Source organism: Camelus bactrianus, chromosome 4 (assembly GCF_048773025.1).
Source record: "Camelus bactrianus isolate YW-2024 breed Bactrian camel chromosome 4, ASM4877302v1, whole genome shotgun sequence".
Taxonomy (NCBI): Eukaryota; Metazoa; Chordata; class Mammalia; order Artiodactyla; family Camelidae; genus Camelus; species Camelus bactrianus.
This window is the reverse complement of record NC_133542.1, coordinates 44,175,044-44,187,508: the sequence shown is the minus strand read 5'-3', so window position 1 is coordinate 44,187,508 and position 12,465 is coordinate 44,175,044. Positions and strand designations below refer to the sequence as shown.

General features: G+C 38.5%; 1 protein-coding gene across 5 annotated transcripts in view; it reads right to left on the bottom strand.

Moving 5' to 3' along the window:
• Window positions 1-12,465, bottom strand: part of LOC105067534 (spermatogenesis-associated protein 31D4) — a 154,206-nt gene that overhangs the window by 71,766 nt on the left and 69,975 nt on the right. For all 5 annotated transcript variants that reach the window (XM_074361749.1, XM_074361756.1, XM_074361746.1 and 2 more), the window contains one exon: window positions 648-740. The gene's annotated coding sequence lies outside the window, so the exon portion shown is untranslated. The remainder of the gene's footprint in view (window positions 1-647; window positions 741-12,465) is intronic.

The following is a 12,465-nucleotide window of genomic DNA, read 5'->3' as shown; positions in this document are numbered from 1 at the left end:
AGGTTGCAGCAGTTGGAACACGAAAAGAGAGGAAAAGACAGAGAAAGATAGAGAGGCAGAGAGAGAGAGAGAGAGAGAAAGAGAGAGAGAGAGAAAGAGAGAAAGAGAGAGAGAGAGAAAGAGAGAAAGAGAGAAAGAGAGAAAGAAAGAAAGAGAGAAAGAAAGAGAGAAAGAAAGAAGAAAGAAAGAAAGAAAGAAAGAAAGAAAGAAAGAAAGAAAGAAAGAAAGAAAGAAAGAAAGAAAGAAAGAAAGAAAGAAAGAAAGAGAAAGAAAGAAAGGGCACTGAGGAAAAAGGAAACCAAAATCAAACCAAATCCACAGGTTGAAAAAAAACCCTATAAAATAGAAGTGCATTATGTTTTTGTGTTTTCAAAATGTAGCCAAACGAAACCATTACATGAAGATTTTGTTTCACAAAGTCTGCAAACTATTCCACGCTAACCCACTACACCGAGAATGTGGTGCCAACCAAAATATGTCAAGATTAGTAGTACTCAATAAATCTCAAAACCAAATGACATGCAAGCTGTATTTCATGATTAGAGCGCTTCCTTATGTCAGGGAACATACATATTAACTTGTTTAAACACAGCCATGGGCTGTCACTCTGTTTGTCAAAAGCAGAGGAAGGAGAATCTAGTACTTACCAAGCCCATCCAGATGATACCTCACACTTTCCATCTTCCTGGCAGACAGCATGGACCCTATCCAATGAATCTCTACATCTGCGAGAAGAGGAACTGAAGGAGAGACGGAGAGAGAGAGGGAGAGGGGTGAGGGAGAGGCAGAGAGACCCCTTCCCACTTGACAAAGCAGGGTTTGTGAATGCTTTGCTCAAGGCCCTGACACACGGGGACAGAGCTGGAATTAGAAGAAAAAGTGTTTACTTTTCCTACCAAGTTACCAAAATGACAAATGAGAAACACCTTGAAACTTTTTTTTAATCCTAAAAACTAACATTTGCATAAAGCTTTAAGGCCCACAAAGGGCTCAAGTATATATATTTTCTCACTGAATCCTCACCACTGTCCTAGTCATTTATATATTATCCCCATTTTACAAGAGAAAACAAAAGGACTGGAGAGAAGACGTGGGTGCCCCAGCAGCTCCTACGGAACCAAGGAGACGCCTCTGTTTCAGGCCTCTGCGCCACACGGGAACTACAGGAAACACAGCATCTCTTTCTGCACCGACATGTGTGAGTTTGAGCAGGATTCTAAAAATGTAGAGGAGTAATTATCTCATTCTCTGACTGTCAACGCAAGTTGCTGCTGGGCGCTCCTACCTGGCAGGAGGATGAAAGGGAGTCTGTTCTCTCATTTACAAAATACAGGAGTAAGATGTGTGGTTATGTCAGGAACACTTGAGGGGCCTTTGGGGTGAAAAGGAGAAAGTAGAGCCTACTTCATCCATTATTTGGGGGCTGCTTCACTCGCATGAGCCTGGCAGTCCTTGACGGATGCTGATACGGCAGAAGGGCTGCTCCCATGGCAGACTCTTGGCTACAGTGCCTCCATCTTCCCCACCCCGTCCCCCAACACCCGCACATCCTTGTTCTTGGGACCTTCCTGATGCTGGGGAATCCCTGCCACCCTGTATCTGCCCTGCAAGCCTTGGAGGGTGGCCGGAGAGAACTGGAATTCGAGCCAGTGTCTCCTCCGACATGTCCCAGTGTGGCTCCTTCCAGTATGTCTGCCCTTCACACTGCAGCTGGAGGGGGCTGAGGGAGCCGAAATGTGGTGGTAAGGTCCGTTTGCACCCACTGGCATCCTCCTCAGCCTGATGAGAAGCCAAGCCTTTCAAGATGTGGGCACCGCTTCATTTCCACTCTGGCTTCAGTTCCTGACACTCATCCATGGACACCTGACCCCGCCCATGCTTAGCAGATGACTTCTGTGACGGGATGAATTGTGCCCCCCTAAAAATTCATATGTGGGTGCCCTAACCCCCAGTGCTTGAGAATGTGACTATGTTTGGAGATAGGGCCTGGAAAGAGGTAATTATGCTACATGAGGTCATAGGAGCGGGTCTTAATCCAACATGACTCGTGTCCTCATGAGAAAAAGAGATCAGGATAGAGAGACAAGACCATGTGAGGATAGAAAAAGAAGGCGGCTGTCAAGCCAAGGAGAGACACCTCAGAGGAAAACGAACCTGCCAACCCCGGGACATCTAGCCTCCAAGGGCCGTAAGAACGCTCATTTCTGTTCTGTAAGCCTCCTCACATGCGCTATGCGGTTACAGCAGTCCTGGCTAACTAGGATAGCCTCTCATTCCCAAGCCGCGGTCTTTCTCACAGCCCCGCACGCCGGCCCCTCCGCCTGCCCGCTGGCCTCGTGGACACCTCTTCATCTCCAATGTTCCAGTCAGATGCCAGGTCTTCTCTTCCAGGCAGCCCTCCCAGCCAAGCATGGGTGCCCAGCAGCTCATCTGTGATTACAAGGAGGCTGTGACATACCTCTACTATGTGGCCCATCCCCTGAGCTTATCTGATGGCCCGTCTTGTGGTAAACAGCGAGTCTCCTGGAAAAGGGACGCCCTCTTACTCATTTCCCGGCCCAGCACAATGCCCATCAGAGAGAAGACATTCAATTAATGTTTGACAAAAGGACAAAGAGGGGAGTGGAAGGAAACAGCAACAGCAGTAGCCACAATAACTAAACGTTACTGTATGTCCGCATGTGCCAGATGCTATTCTAAACCCTACACTGGTATCAACCAGCTTTATCCTCCCAATAACCGTACAAAGTTAAAAATGTTGTTATCCTCATTTTACGGGTGAGGACCAAGGCATACCAAAATAAGTAAGTGGCCCAAGGTCAGCAGAGCCAGAGATTTAAAACCACATATCTGTCTGGAATCTACATTCTTAAGAAAATGTCTTTCAAGGAGAAAGAGGAGGAGAAAAGGAAGATCAGAAAGGAACAAAAGTTGGGGAGAAATCACCAACTCGGGCAAGACGCTTAAATTTTTGAAACTCAGTTTCCTCATCTGCTTATTCAGGAAAGGCTCATGTGGGATGATATGTGAGAATACGCTCTAACTGCACGGCGCTGTAGGGCCACAAGGCCTCTGTTTCCAGGAGCCAGAAATCAACCAGGTAACCCCACAGGCCTTTGACTTGGGGACTGGATTTTCAAGTTGAGATGCTTTGCATGGTCTGCCCGAGCAGATCAATTCAAGGCAGAGGAGAATGGGGTTGTCAAAGATGAGTGCTGGAAAGGAATGCTTCCTTGCCTCCCACCAGGGTCAGAAGTCACACTGCCTTTTTCCAGAACTCTAGTTCTGCCCCCTGGGGTTGTACATTCCAACTGACCTGGCCGGGAGGGTCTCTGAGGATACACTACAGGGGTGTTGCCTCTGATTCAGAAAGCCTACATTACATCCTTGAGAGTCCTGCTGATCAAGGTTTCATTCAAAGTTCAGTTTACTAACCCAGTTTACTGGACTTAGTATTCAGAGCTGGGGTCCTGAGGTTCCCTGTGGGGTGGAAGTTCTGTTTTCAAACTGGACTTTTCCAGGTTTGATTTGTTTGTTTTTTAAATACTGTCTTCAATGGAATGCCTTCATATCTCTGTTTCCTTTGTTTCATGCACTGAGCACGGAACAATGACTAAGGGAACCTGGTAAAGAGACAGGTTTAGCTGTTCTATACCTGCAAAGACTCCTCTTCTTGGAAGGTTTTTAGATGACCTATTTACCTAGGCTGGGAGCAGAATGGTTAAAGCACTTGGAGGAAATCAAACTAAATAGAGGGCTATGTGTAACAAAATCCCCTCCAGAAGACTCTGTCTCCTCCAGCCACTGTAACCAACCCCGTAGCATCAGGTGAAGGTTCTTGATTATCTCCCAGTGGCATTATGTCTCAATACACAGCTGATAATAAAACTGATGGATTATCAAACAAGATTACCGCCTTAGCAAATAAAATCATGTTTTGTGTTAAGAGAGAAAATGCTTACTATCCCTATCTGCCCGGCTAAATATTTACATATCACAGGCTTTCTAGGGTCCCTGTTCTTTCAAATCCGACTCTTTAAAAACAACACAAAGGTTAAGTTAACAAAAAGGGAACACACTGTGCTTTCGACACCAAGCTAAATGCACCCCTGGGAGAAAACAGGTGCTGCCTGGAAGGTAGAAGTAAATCGAAGGCCTCAGGTGCTGGTGGGATCAATGGGTACATGTGACAAAAAACAGAGCTCCCTGTGTTAGGAGGGATTCAAATGCTTACTTTAAAGGGAACATAAATGAAAGAGAATAGAAATCCAAAGTGTGTGTGCAGCTGTGTGTGTGTGTGTGTGTGTGTGTGTGTGTGTGTGTGTGTGTGTGTGTGTGTGTGTGTGTGTAAGAGGAGGAGCACTGGGCTTGTATAAAGTCTCATGCTGGCCTGCCGCCTTATACCTTCCAAAGTCCCTTTTCCTTCACTGCCGATACTCCTCTCCCTGTCTCCCCACACCCCCAATTTCTCCCTGTTTTTCCTAATCTCTCCATTTTACAGCTGACACAAAGGGAGGCCTAGGAGAAGTTACAGAAGGTCCTAGAGGGCAGGCCTCAAACACAAATCCTCTGCCTCCCAGTGCAGCCCCCTTTCTGTCGCACGTCTCTGCTCCAAAACAGAGATGCTCCCCTATGGGACAGGGATGGTGGAGGGCTGTTTTTTAAGCTCTGTGTATTCATATTGACAAATCTGAAGTTAAATTACTATATGCTTTACAACTTGTGGACAGAAATGGATGAGTGCCTATCTTTTAAGAGAGGAAGAGAGAAATAGACAAATTGGTTTGGGAATTGTATACTGGTCAGTTTAAGTTTTTTATCATCCCAGGGAAGAGGACAAAGAATTGATAACCATCATGGCTAGTTGTGGAGCAAGTTATTTCAGACGATTTGACTTCCTCCTTTGAATGACAGATCTTGCAAACATGGAAGGGTAAAGAGATGCAATTCTCTGCATGGGAAATTCAGAGAAGCTCTTAGGCCCAGTAACATTTTCCTCTGCCACACACAAAACAGCAAGGGGCTGACCTTCATGGCAAAGGAATTTCTGTTCAGTAGACCAGGGAGGTCTCCAAAAGCACCAGGGCAGGATGCTCTGCGCTTCTGCCTCCACTTTGTCATGGGGCACGTGGTCTTCCAGCAAACCAGAGTGATCCTGGAGGGAGAACATGCCGCCCCTCAGGAGCTGCCCCAGAAGCCAGTGTTCTATGTGCACACCAGCCACCAGTGCAGATTATCAGGTGGAAAAATAATGAGCATAACATGTAATAAAAATATGTCTCTCTTGTAATGGTATGTCATCTACAAACTGCATCAAATATAAACCAGTGAAATCATGACTTTTCCATTTTTAAAATTAGAAGTTTGAAAACATAGAAGTTTTTAAAATGAAAGGGATACAGTAAACAATACATTTCAAATTATCTGCAAGTTTATGTAAGTACCAGCAATGAAAGTTCACCTTCCATCCCCCACAATCTCCCTTCCCTCATCTCCAGGATTCTCTCTAGCACTTAGTCTCTTTCCATTCTTTTTTATGAGATATATATATATATCTTTTCAGTTATATATAAGTACATAAATATTTAAGTATTATATAAACATATAAATATATACAATTATAATGTATAATTATATATACTAAAATATATACATGGTTTTACCACTTTATGATTTTTTTTTAATGTTATGTGTGAAAAAATCAGGTTGGTAGACAGAACTCTCCATTCATCATTCTTTTAAACTGCCACTTAGCATTCAAGAATACAAATGGCCCATAAATTTCAGTTTGGGGCTATGATAATCAACAATGCCATAAACATTCATGTGTCTACTATTTGGTGCACATGGTGGAAACACTGCGTTGAATGAAATGGCTGGTTTTAATTTCAGTAGGTCCTGCCAAAATATCTATTGATGTATACTTCCACTTATTAAATAGCCCACACTTTGCTCTCTAAGCTGAAATGTGACCTCTCCCCGTACACTAAATACCTGCATGGGCTTTGGACTCTCTAACGTCTGTCACAATTTATCTGTCAATCTCTTCTCCAGTCATTTCAACCCCATTTCAACGGCTGCAGGTCATGTTTTGATATCTGGTGGAACAAGTCCTCCTTCATTGTTCTTTTTTCAAAGTCTTCATAGCTAACATTGGACACTTTCTCTTTCTTTTAAAACTTTTGCTACACATCAAAGAGATAAATATTAATTTAAACATATGTGAGATATATTAATAACAACAAAATAAAGACAAATGCAAAACATCCTCAAAAAAGTTTTAATCAGTATATCTAAGTAAATTAAAAAATCCTGCTGGAATTATGATTGGGACTACATTGAATTATAGATTACCTGGAGAGAACTGATATTTTTTAAATATTAAGTGTTCCCAGATTTTAAAAATACAGTATTTCTCTTACATTTAGAGAGTTTCTAAGTCCATCAGTTAAATCTTATATTTTTCTTCACACAGTTGTGCACATTTCATAATGGTTTTTGTTGCTTTTGTGTATGAAGGGTTTTTATGTTGCTTCTGATTACTTAACTGGAGACCCAGATAAGCTTTGATTTTTATAAATTGATATTGTAATCGTTGCTAAACACTCTTAAGTGTTCTAATGCGTTTCAGTTGATTTTTTTGGACTTTGTAAACAGATTATACAATACAGTGATATATTTTGTCTTTTCCTTTCCAAAATCCTACTCATTTCTTCATATGCTATTTCTTATTCTTACCTAAAAGCTTCAGCTAGAACCTCCATTACAATTTTGAGTAGAAGCAGTGATGACAAGCCTTCCTGTTTTGTTCCTCCTTTTAATTCTATGGTCTATTTTATCATAAATATTTGTATTTGCTTTAGATTTCTGGTAGATACCCTCTAGTAAGTTAAGGACGTTTCTTTCTCTGACTAGCCTAGAAGTCATTTTGTTTTAATTATTTTAAATCACAAATTGCTGTTGACATATATGTTTTTTAGCACTACTGGGATGAACCAATGGTTTTTCCTCTCATTTTTTATTCCCAAGTAAATATTTATTCCTCATGTGTTTACAAGTAGTGAAGAATATAATTTTTTATACTTTAAGCATCTCTTCATACTTTTTCAAAATCAAAAGTTAGCACTAATACAGTGTACTTAAAGTTATGTAAAGAAACTTGGACAAACCTTTAACATCCCTTTACAACTCAGCCTTTTTTTTCTTAAATTGAAGTATTGTCAGTTACAATGTGTCAATTTCTGGTGTACGGCACAAGGTCCCAGTCATGCATATACATGTATATATTCGTTTTCATATTGTTTTTCATTAAAGGTTGTTATAAGATAATGAATATAGTTTCCTGTGCTATACAGAAGAAAAAAATTTTAATCTATTTTTAAATATAGTGGCTAACATTTGCAAATCTCAAACTCCCAAATTTATCCCTTCCCACTCCCTTTCCCCTAGTAACCATAATTGCTTACTATGTCTTCGAGTCTGTTTCTGTTTTGTAGATGAGTTCATTAGTGTCCTCTTCTTTAGATTTCACATATGAGTAATATCATATGGTATTTTTCTTTCTCTTTCTGTCTTACTTTACTTAGAATGACATTCTCCAGGTACATCCATGTTGCTGCAAATGGCATTATTTTATCCTTTTTTATGGCTGAGTAGTATTTTTAACTTTAACTTTTTAATGTAGTAAAATAGATCAATAGATTTCCTAGTGTTCAACCATTATTTCATTCCTGGGATTAATACTACTTGGCAATGAATTCAATTTGATAATATTTTACTTAGAGTTCTATATGTATGTTCACAAGGCAGATTGGCTGAAAGTGGTCATTTTGTGTATGTGCGCAGTCATCGTCAGTTTTGGTACCTCAACTATACAGAATTGATAGTTGAGTTGGGTTGAACTCCTTCTATTTATTTATAGTAGGGACTAACTAGTTCTTAAGTATTTGAAGATTTAAAGCCCATAACATAGTCAAAGTTTTTATCTTTTGGGGGTAGATTTTTTAAAGTTACCTCATCAATTTCTTCTATGATTATTGCTCTTTTTAGGTTTTCTACCACCTCTTGAAATAATATTAGTAATTTATACTTTCCTATAAAAGTCCTCTCTTTTCAAATAGATTCTGAATTTATTTCAAAGTCAAATACATTATACTTTTATATTTTTTTCTCTTTCCTCTGAATCTGTAATTAAGGCTTCTTTGCCTGTTTCTAAACTGTATTTGCACCTTTCCTCTTTTCTTCTTGATCAGACTTATCAAAGGTTTTATCTACTTTACATATCACTTCAAAGAAGTGGCTTTCAGTTTTATAGACAAAGTTTATTTTTCCTATTTCTATGTCATTAATTCCTATTTCTATGTCATTAATTTAATGTATTATCTCTATTTTTGTACATTCTTATTTATTTTACTGCTGCTTTTCTCAATTGCTGAGTTTTTAATCCCTTCTTATTTTCTAATAAATGAATTAAAGCTATAAAATTTCCTTAGCCATAGCCAACAAGTGTTGATTGCCAGAGCTTTTATTTTTGTTTATGTGTAAATGGTTAATAGTTTCTGTCTTTGTTCCCTGTTTAAGAGTTATTTAGAAGAGTGCATCCTTTTTTTTTTTTAAACGGGTAGATTAGGGCTAGAGTAGTCTCCTTTTATTATTATAATTTTACTGCATTTTATTCAGAGAATATGAACTATGATTTCTGCTCTTTGGAATTTATGGAGGTTTTCTAGTAGATTAACACATGGTCAAATTTGTGTATGTTTCATGGATGTTCAAAAGTCACAAAATTTTCTATTTGATGAAGTTTATAAATATTTAAAATATGCAAATTATATATTTTACAGTAGGATTATTAAATGTGTTTTAAAATTGTCTTCTGGATTTATTCATTTTTTAGAAAGTTGTATTAAATTCTCCCACTATGACTGTGAGTTATCCATTTCTCTTTTTATTTTCATTATTCTTTCTTTTCCTTTCCTTTCCTTTATATTTTATAACTTTGTCCTGCACACAACTTCATGATTATTGCATATTCTTGGAAAACTTTTTGTATTATTTTTCTTTGGGGGTGTCACATGTCTTTACAGCACAAAGTTGATTTTTTTCCTTTATGTTGTCTAAAGTCTGTGTTGCAAAGGAAAATTTAAGCCATTAAGTCAAATTAAGTAACATTTATAAGTGACCAATTATATGTTTGCCTTATTTCTGACCACCTATTTTTAGTTTTCTATTTATCATTCTTTTGTATTCAGTCTCTTTTCTGTTCCCTGCCTTTTGTGGAACAATCTAGTTGTTCTATTTTTTCCTTCTTTTTAAAATGTTTTTAAAAAGTACATATTCTCCTATTATTCTTATGGACTGCCTTGAAATTTTAACATTCACATTTAACTGTATATATCTTAATGTATAGAAATACCCAGTATCTCTGATTATTCTCCTGGCAAAACTCTTAAGACACCTTCAGTTCTGGCCCCAGCTTTGTTTCCTAGTCTCTTGCCCATGTACTCCCGCATCTCCTACTTACGGGTTGGGATCTCAGTCGCATATTATTACTGCAACTGTTTCTATATATGCCTCAATAGTCCTTCAGACTCAGCTATACTTTTAAGTGTTTTTTGGTCTAGATCTTTTTCATTGCTGTGTTCATTTTGGTTTTCTTGTTGTTTTACAGCAGTATATTTTGAGAATTACTTTCAAAGAGGGTCTGTGGTCATGATCAACAAATCTTTATGTTGTCTTCTCACTGGACCACAACTTTTCTTGAGTATAGAATCTGAAGTGCAAAATTGTTTGCTTTCAGTAATGGATAATCTTTAGTATTTTGGCATTGTGTACTAGTCACTGATTTTTTTTTTTAATGAAAGAAAAAATGGGTTAAACTGGTCTGCTTGGGGGAAGAAATTAACTGAAGTTGATGCTTAATATACATAGGAACTGTCTTCTTTTCCTCTGATTTTGCGTGGCGCAAGGAAGCAAAGACACTGAAACCAAAAATGGGATTCATTCTTATAAATGCTTATGAAGAATGAGTTCTAAGTACCATCCGTGAAAGCAAAGAGATTAACAACATACAGGAAACTCCAAGAGCTTCATATGCCATTCTGATCACTTTCCAAGAAGTCTTAAAACTACATTCACTCTAGAAGGGATCTGATTCAGGGTAAGGTAAAAACTGTTTTCTACAATAGTACTATTGATAGCTATTGATAATAGGTAATGCTACTAACAAGGGAACCAGAGCATACCAATTTATTTCTATTTCTTTAAATTTTGCTCTAAAGTACTCTTTTGTTAATATAATAATTTGCCACTAGAAATTATCATATTCTATCAGTTTAATAGAGAACATTTTTTAAGGGAGACATCTATTTATGTAGAATTTTATCACAGTCTAGGTTATCATTCACTCCAGTCAATGGAAAATTTAGTCACTGGAATCACAAAACATAATCCAAAAAATACCATTCACCACCTAAGTTTCATGGGCTACTGCAAAGAAGAAAATAAAATCTCTGAATGACGAGTTTTACACACTGGTGTCTGAAAGGTGACAGAACATTTTTCCCCCTCTCTCTACTCTTCTCACCACCATCTCCTTTCCCAACCCCGATTTCCCTGTCATTGGAAAAGGAGAGAACTAACTTCACAGACTCTTATTCAAGCCAAGGAGAACAATTCATTTTTCATATTTCAAATCTTCTGCTGAACACTTGTGCCTTTTAGATCACCCACACCGTTTCTCACCAGCACAGCCTCGTGAATGACTAACCGCATCCAAAATAGAATGTACAAATCATCGCTGCGAAAAGGCCACGAGGAAGCAAAGTTTTATTAGACAAATTAATCAAGGAACGTTAATATGGGCAGTTATCTTTGGCTATAAAAGGGAGTAGGTGGGAGGGGCAGGAAAGTTAAAGGGACTCTGTAGCCATTTTCTGTGTATGTGTGTACTGTGTAAAACTTTTACAATGAGAAAATGATCATACATAATTGCATAATATTAAAAAAAATACGGCAAATATGACAAACAAACAAAACAAGATGCTACCAAAGGGCCCTTAGAGATGACAGAGTCCCAGATCCCTCAGCTGGGATGAAGCTGAGATTAGAGAATATAATTGATACATTCAGGTAGGTCACAGAGTAATCCAGTTTTTAACTCCTAACCCCCATTTAAAGGAGGGCGGTGGGGAACAGTGCAGAGCTGCTCTGACATCAAGCAGCCTCCCTGGAGAAAATAAGAGGTGCCAGGGCTTGAGACATGAGTTAATCCAGAAACCGTATAGGAAAGCTTTTGTTCATATACTGGAGGAAGTAAAGAAATATGCCCAAACCAGGGAATATGGATTGGGGAAAAGTAAGGATTCAAGATTTGGAATCTAGACTATGGAAATTCATCAAGACACTAGCAAATTGGACCAACTGGTTGTCTCCAATAACGCTAGAGACCAAGACTTTGCTTGAGTTTATTTAGTGGATCAGTTTGTTTCAAACAGCCAGAGGGGTAGGGTAGTAGTGGATAGCAGACTGCTGGCTAGAACATAAGAGCTGCATGCTGAATTCTAGTTTAAGGATCTTTGCACTACTCCATCATATGTCAAACGCCAGCAGTAAGACTTACTTATGTCGAGCTCCGAGTGATGCAAAAGCAGATATAAAAAGTGACAGACTACTGGGTAAAAAGAGCTAAGATTCTTCAACAGGAGCTAAAAGCAGTCACTAAAGGCTATATTTTCTTCTATTCCTATAACAGCAATATTGTTTTCATCTGACTGGGACTGAGTCACAAACAATCTTTCAGTCCACTATTTGGCATAATCCAAAAAGAGTGAGTTTCAGGGGGAACCAAAAGAAATGAAAAAAATTGTAAGGACTTGGGCACGAATGGTTCTGGTAACTGTAATGACTCCTCTTCATGTACCCATACTCTCCTTAGATAAGAAAACAGTAACATAATGTCATCATATTATAAATACCCAAGTGAACTGAAGTTTAAGTTAAGTTTCACATTTACTGAAAGTCTAAACAAACTTCTTGGTAATTAATCTCCAAAATGTATATATCTGCTTCAGATATGTGCACATAAATTATAATAAAGAATGTTGGTATGCAATTTGATTTAAAGTTCTTTTTAGCAAAGTACATAATGATGCATGCTGAGGAGATAGATGCAGGTATATTTAGTTGGATATAATTAAAATAATGATGTGTGTTTAAAATAATGATATATTAAAAAAAAATTTAAATGTAAGTGGCTGAAGAACCTGTAATAAAAAGTCAAAGCAGTAACTACTTTTTGATTACCTGATTATCCAGAAAGCTAATACCTTTCATTTAACAAGTAACACAGTAATGCTGTAATAATGTCACCCTGGAGGGATTCAGGGAGCCCTGCCGACAACGTGGGCTTCAGCCACCCCCTCGTCAGAGTGTGTTTTCCAGGTCTCTTCTCATGCCAACTTCCTT